Here is an 8,319-nt window from a genome sequence, read left to right as displayed (position 1 = left end):
AACAACTAACAAATAATTATGCAGATCTATATCACTAACAACACCGATACTTGGATGATCCCAAAGTTTTCGATGATAAACCTATTCCTTAACTCCCTAATTATTGTTTTGAGTAGGATCTTGGAGATAAAACACTTATTTAGCTTTTGTGGCTACGATGTATTGTTGATCGTCATATCAAGTGTAACATCCCAAAAATCAAAGAAAAATTTTCTTTTTTTAAAACCATTCTAAAAATCCATAAGTATTAAAAATAAAAGTTCTCAAAAGTCATTGTCATAAATCAGAGTATCCCAAATCATAAAAACACATAAAACACAGAGATGATGTGCACGATCAAGCCTTCGCCTTTCCCTGGCCCTCTGAAGTACCTGAAACTATAAACATCAAACTATAAGCCAAAGCTTGGTGAGTTCCCCCAAAATACCCCACACAACAAAACATATACAATCATGCATGATGGGTCCACAATCATCAGACTGGATTACCCTCGGGTCCACAATCATCAGACTGGATTTCCCTTGGCCCACAGTTATCGAACTGGATTGCCTCAGTCCAATCAGTCATCAGACTGGAATGCCCCGGTCTGTTGGCTTACACACATAGCTGTGAAGCCTCAAACCAAACCGCACTATATTGACATATGCAACAGATAAAACACATAACAACTAACAAATAATTATGCAGATCTATATCACTAACAACACCGATACTTGGATGATCACGAAGTTTTCGATGATAAACCTGTTTCGTAACTCCCTAATTATTGTTCTGAGTAGGATCTTGGAGATAAAACACTTATTTAGCTTGTGTGGCTAAGATGTATTGCTGATAGTCATATTATGTGTAACATCCCAAAAATCAAAGAAAAATTTTCATTTTTTAAAACCATTATAAAAATCCATAAGTATTAAAAATAAAAGTTCTCAAAAGTCGTTGTCATACATCAGAGTATCCCAAATCATAAAAACACATAAAATACAGAGATGATGTGCACGATCAAGCCTTCGCCTTTCCCTGGCCCTCTGGAGTACTTGAAACCATAAACATCAAACTATAAGCCAAAGCTTGGTGAGTTCCCCCAAAATACCCCACACAACAGAACATATACAATCATGCATGATGGGTCCACAATCATCGGACTGGATTATCCTCGGGTCCACAGTTATCAGACTGGATTTCCCTTGGCCCACAGTTATCAGACTGGATTGTCTAGGCCCAATCATTCATCGGGCTGGAATGCCCCGGTCTGTTGGCTTACACACATAGCTATGAAGCCTCAACCCAAACCACACTATATCGACATATGTAACAGATTAAACACATAATAACTAACCAAATAATTATGCAGATCTAACACATCACCACGAAATAGTAATATCCTATATACTAGGATACATAACCTAGTGGGTCGACATTGGTGCTTTTGACCCACAGTACTACGAGGAAAACTCACCTCATAGTCTAAAAAGATAGTTGGACAAATTGCCGCTCCAAATATTTCTTATACAGGTCACCTATACAATTTAACAGGGACTCAAGCTTCAATTTACTACTCAAAATACCCCAAAGGACCTGCAATCAAACTTGGTTAAAGTCAATGGTGAATGGTCAATATCAAAGTCAACTCCATCTGGTACCACTCCATGGTCAGTGAAACAATAGGTAAATAATTAACATAAGACAATAATTTTACTTTTAAATGATACTCCTTTATTTATTCATCAAATGTTAATTACAATTTATCTATTACACGTTTCGAAGCTATCTAATCTAAAACAATATAGTCCTTCAGCCCAATCCTCCTAGCGTGCTGCAAGTGTTTAACTCTACTCAATCCCCTCATAAGGGGATCTGCTGGGTTATCCTACGACGATACCCTCTTTACTACGAGGAGTCCATCTTGTACCTTATGTCTAATAAAGTGATATTTCCTGTCGATATGTCGAGATCTACGATGATCCCTCGACTCCTTCATTATCACAGAAAATTTCCATGGGCTCCTTTATGGCTGGTACAACTCCAAGGTCTCCGATGAAGTTCTTCAACCATATCGCCTCCTTTGACGCTTCGCTCGCCGCTATGTACTCTGATTCTCACGTTAAATTAGCTACGATCTCTTACGTGGAACTTTTCCAAGTCACTGCTCCTCCATTTAGGCTAAAGACCCAGCCCGATTGAGAGCGGTAGTTGTCCCGGTCGGTCTGAAAACTGGCGTCACTATACCCTCACACCCTTAAGTCATCACTCCCACCGAGGACAAGAAACCATTCCTTGGTCCTCCGAAGGTACTTAAGAATATTCTAGACTGCGATCCAATGTGCTCTGCCAGGGTTCCCTTGACATCCGCTGACCATGCTCAAAGCGAAGGCCACATCAGGGCGAGTACAAGTCATAGCATACATGATCGAGCCAACTGCGGAAGCGTAAGGTACTCGACTCATCTCTGCTATCGCGACTTTGGTATTATGGCTTTAAGTCTTAATCAATTTGGCATTACTTTGAATCAGTAACTCCCCTTTCTTGGAATTCTCCATACTAAAACCTCTTAGTACCTTGTCCAAGTAAGTATTTTGACTAAGTCCTATTAGTATTTTACTCCTGTTTCTCACTATCCTTATTCCCAGAATATAGGTAGCCTCTCTAAGGTCCTTCATAGCAAAACACTTCCCAAGCCAGGACTTAACATCTCGCAAGGTTGGAATGATGTTTCCTTTGAGTAGTATATCATCAACATACAATACGAGGTAGCTAACTATACTCATACTTGCTTTGATATATACACATGACTCATCCTCACTTTGCAAGAAACCAAACTCGTTGACTTTCTGATCGAAATAAAGATTCCATCTACGAGATGCTTATTTTAATTCATAAATGGATTTCTCAAGCTTACACACTCTATTAGGATGGTTCGCATCGACAAAACCCTCTGGCTGACTCATGAAAGCGTCCTCAGCCAACTTACCATTAAGGAATGCAGTTTTGACATCTATCTGTCATATTTCATAATCATGAAATGCATCTATGGCTAGCATAACCCTAATAGACTTTATCTTCGCAACTGGTGAGAAGGTCTCATCATAGTCAACTATGGGAGTTTGAGTAAAGCCCTTCGCAACCAATCACACTTTATAAGTGTGTACCTTCCCATCCATGTCAATCTTCTTCTTGAAGATCCATTTGCACCCGACCGTCTTACAACCTGACACACTGTCAACCAAATTCCAAACTTGGTAGTCATACATGGACTAAATCTCACTGTCCATCGCCTCTTTCCATTTCGCAGACTCTGGGCCTGCCATGACTTCCTTGTAGCTGTTAGGTTCATCCAAATTTACTAGTGTACTATCACTAATAAACATATCACCCTCACTTTCTATATGAAAAACATACAACACAGGTGGGACAGTAAGTCTACTGGAATGTCTAAGAGGTAAGGACTCGTCAATCGGTTCAACAGGAGTTTCCTCCTCAGGTTGAGCGCTAGTGTTTGAGGTTCTGTCAACGTTCGATTCTTGAAGCTCTTCAAGATCGATTTGCCTCCCACTGTCCCCTTGGCTTATGAGTTCTCGCTCTTAGAAATCCCTTCTCCTCGCAACGAAGACAACATTGTCACTCGGTCTATAGAAGAGATATCCAAAGGACTTCTACGGATAGCCGATGAAAATACACCGCTCACTACGACGTTCGAGCTTGTTGTGAGTCTCTCGTCTTACGAAAGCCTCGCAACCCCAAACCTTGATATGTGCCAATGTGGGAGCTTTCCCTGTCCACATCCCGTGAGGTGTTTTGGCAACCTTCTTGGTAGGGACTAGGTTACGGATATAGGTGGCAGTCTCTAAGGCATACCCCCAGAATGAGATAGGTAACGAAGCACGACTCATAATGGAACAAACCATGTCCAACAAGGTTCGATTATGCCTCTCCGCTACACCATTCAACTGTGGTGTCCTAGGTGGCGTCAATTGCAAAACGATTCTGCATTCCTTGAGGTAGTCGTGGAATTCAAGACTATGGTACTCTCTACCTTGATCGGATCGAAACATCTTGATTTTCCTGCCCAGCTGATTCTCCACTTCCTGCTTAAACTCTTTGAACTTTTCAAAGGTTTCTGACTTGTGCTTGATTGAGTAGATATACCCATATATGCTATAATCATCGGTGAAAGTCACATAGAAGTGACTTGCATCCCTTGTGGTGGATCTAAAGGGCCCATACACATCGGTGTGTGTGAGATCTAATAAACCCTCACCCCTTTCACAAGTACCGGTGAAGGGTGACTTCGTCATTTTTCCAAGTAAACAAGACTCGCACACGTCATCATCCCTAAGGTCGTATGACTCCAACACTCCATCCTTTTGGAGTTGGGCTATGCGTTTCTTGTTGACATGTCCAAGACGAAAATGCCACAAGCATGCTTTGTCAAAACTGTTGGAAGAGTCGATGTGCAACACATCATTTCCTAAGTTGTCAACAACCATCACATTTTCATATATTCCATTACAAGGTAATGCTTTAAAATAGAAAACACCATTAAGAAAAGCATTAATAGAACCTTTTTAATTATCAAACGAAAATCTAAATCATTGTTTATACAAACCATGAAAAGAAATGATGTTTCTTGCCAGTTCTGGCGAATAGCAATAATTATTCAACTCTATTACTAACCCACTATTAAGCACTAAAGAGTAAACTCCAATCTTGGTGACAGGCGACGATATTATGTTCCCTATAATCAAGTTTATCTTCCCATGCTCCACATCCCTATTTCTTCTTAGGCCCTGCAAATCAGAACAAATGTGAAAACCACATCCTGTATCAAGAACCCAAAAAATAGCATGCGATGAGTTATTAGATTGAATAGTATAAATACCTGTGAAGGACAGCTTGATCTTCCCATCCTTGATATCTTGCAGATATTTCAGGCAACTTCATTTCCAATTCCCCTTCTCATGGCAGTAGTAGCACTATGCATCCTTTAGGTTGGAGGTGGGTGCAGCGGGACTAACCTTGGTTTCACTAGAAGAGGTACCATCATGGGATTTTCCCTTATGGTGACTCTTGGAAGGAGCCTTCCTCTTCTTACCCTTCCCCTGCCCAATAGCCAAGACGGGGGCAACTGTAGTGGGAGTTGATGGAACGGATTTGTCTTTGAGGTTTTGTAACGCCCATAGATCTGGGCTAGTCAATTTAGAGACGATAAGCATAAAAAAAGGAATTTTTGATGGAAGATTATTTAGAAGGATTAATCTTAACCAAGTTTTAGTATATGTCACAAGGTTTCTGTGCATATAAAGAACGCCAAAATCCGAGTTATAACGAAGAAGTTATGACCTGTCGAAGTTTCGCGACGGAACCGACACGACCTAGCGCGACCCAACGCGACGTAAATAGAAAATTTAAGGTATATAGATATCTATCCTTAGTGATCTAAATTAGAATTGAAGATCTCATCGATAGTAGTGCAACGACGGAAAGACGAACGAAAACAGAGTTCAGATGAAGGAGTTATGAATTTCGAACGGAGTTTTCCTGTCCCGGCCTACTAAAGATATGATATAAGTAATATATTTATAATATATTAAAAATAAAGTCAAAATTAGCCAATGGAGGCTAAACGAGAGTTGTAGAGCATAATCTCACCTTCGCATTGATATAAAGAACGTTGAAAACGGAGTTCGTATGCGAAAGTTATGAATTTCTGAAGTTTAGGGCGCGAAACCCCAAAACTGTCAGAGACCACGACGTGGCAAGCAGTGCCACGACGTGGCAAGGGCCAATTTTGCCCTATAAATAGATTTGAAGGGCCAGCCGTTTAGGGTTGCTATTTTCTCTTCTCTCTCTCTCTCTCTCTCTCCCATTTTACCTCAATTTACGTGCAAGAAATACCCCGAAGCCCCGTTATCATCCCGAGACCCGAAGCAAGTCCCGAAGATCCCGAAGAGCGTTATTCCTGCCGAAGCTCTGCCCACGAGGAGCCCGGTTTTTGTGAAGATCTTCCAGATCTACTGAAGAATACTACTTCTGCAAGTCGTAGTGCTGTCCGATCATCTTCTGATCAAGTGAGTGTATAGTCACTTTCATCTTACACATAGATATGAAGTATTTTATAAAATACATGTTATGTGTATATATATTGTTGTTCATATGTGTGAGTGTGTGGTTATTTTCTTCTAACATAAAGATATGAAGTATTTGCTATGAAATACATGTTATGTGTTTATATATTGTTGTTTATTTGAGATGAGTGTGGAATGGATGTTTTATATAGGTGTTAACTGAGTTAATATGTATATGTATTTTATATCTACAAATATGTTGGGTAGAACATGGGTAGATGAATTAGATGATGTATGATGATAATTAGGTGATGATAATTAGGTGATGAGAGATAGGTGATGATAGAAAGGTGATGATAATTAGGTGATGATAGATAAGTGATGATAAATAGGTGATGTGAGATGAGAGGAGATACCATAACCTTGACCGGCGATGTGGCAATTTGGCGATGTAGTCATCTACCAGAGTATAGATGGCGACCATGGACTATTCTATATGACCCCGTGGAAACACCAGCAAGCTCATAACCTGTAGGTGATGAATTACGAGTCCAGGCGATGTTGTGGCTACGCATTTATGCGATGATACTCTAACCCCTAGGTGATGAATTACGAGTCCAGGCGATGTTGTGGCTACGAATTCATGCGATGATAGTCTAACCCTTACTATGAATTATGAGTCCAGGCGATGTTGTGGCTGCGTATTCATGCGATGATACTCTAACCCTTACAATGAATTACGAGTCCAGGCGATGTTGTGGCTACGTATTCATGCGATGATCCTTAGGAAAAAGTCCTTAGGAAAAAACATATAAGGAAATGTGATGTAAGGAGATGAGAGGTAAATAGGATGTAGGAGATGACCCTTAGGATAATCCCTTAGGGAAGGTACTTAAGAGATAAACGAAGATAATGGTGATGGGTAATTGGGTTGATTGTTTGATGATTAAATATAATAATTATATTATTGTGGCTTGAAAACCCTTTATGCTCACCATGCTCCCAAGCCTGACCCACTCAGTTTAATTGTATCACAGGTATCGATACGAAGCAGCTTTGCACTGAGAGATTAAAGGAGATGTAAATCACTAGAGTAAATGAACGTATGTTCTGTTTATGCTTATGTGTCTGTATCGAAACATGACATCCCGAGGTTTTATTATTAAATGAAAATACATTCTTTTGGAGAAATGTTTTGATAAGTTATTATTATATCTTGTTTTGGGAACAAATTCCGCAATCGTTTTCTTTAAACAAATACTTTGATTTATAAAACAAAGCATAAACAAATCGGTCTTTTCTGGCCGTGAAATTTGGGATGTCACAGTTGGTATCAGAGCATTAGTTTAAGCGAACTAGGAATTTGTAGGAAATTTCTAGACTTAAACTTAGAATGCTAAGTAATGATCGTGAGGAGTGTGTCTAAAATATGTTAGGTAGTACACCTAAATAGACACAAGCACTAGTATATTTTAGGAAAGATGCCTAATGTGCTAAATGTTATATGTTTTCCATATATGATGTTATTTTTTTCGGATCTATGGTCTGTTGCCGACCGGATCTGGAAACCTTATGTGTTTAGGATTCTAAGCGTATGACTACGATATTAGAACTAGCATGTAAACGTTTCGGAGTGATAAGGATGATTTGATTTCTATCGTAATTAAGGATCTAAATTCACCGTATTCGGTGTATAGATCAAGAATGGCAAGAACAAGAAGCGGATTTGGAAACGTGAATGAAAACAGGAATCAACCACCTGTAATCGAGCAGATACCTATTGTAGCAGCAACACCTGAGCCAATGACAATGACTGGGGTACAATTGATGATTTAGACGATGTTGGATTATCAGATGGATGAAATGAGACGTCTGATTCAACAGAATCATGAAGAACTTTCAATTCAAGTTGAAGAGCCCGAAGTGAATGGAGGGCCGTCGGAAGGAGGTAACTTTAGTGGGACTGTTGGTCAAGCCAACCCACCAATTGTTAGGCAGAATAACCACGATGGAGGAAATGATGGCCTTGGATGCAAGTACAAAGATTTCTTGACTTGCAAACCATCGACCTTCACTGGAAAGGAAGATCTGATTGGAGTCATGGATTGGATCTCAGAGATGGAGCTAGCCTTCATGACGTATGGTTCCAGTGGCAAATTGCAAACCACTGTCACAGTACGTCAGTTCAGGGGTAGAGTTGTTCGATGGTGGAACACTCTGGGAAAGATCCTAAACCCTAATGAGCCACTAAAATTGA

The sequence above is a fragment of the Lactuca sativa genome, chromosome 9 (genome assembly GCF_002870075.4).
Source record: "Lactuca sativa cultivar Salinas chromosome 9, Lsat_Salinas_v11, whole genome shotgun sequence".
NCBI lineage: Eukaryota > Viridiplantae > Streptophyta > Magnoliopsida > Asterales > Asteraceae > Lactuca > Lactuca sativa.
The sequence above is the reverse complement of the archived record's forward strand: the minus strand, read 5'-3'. Positions refer to the sequence as shown.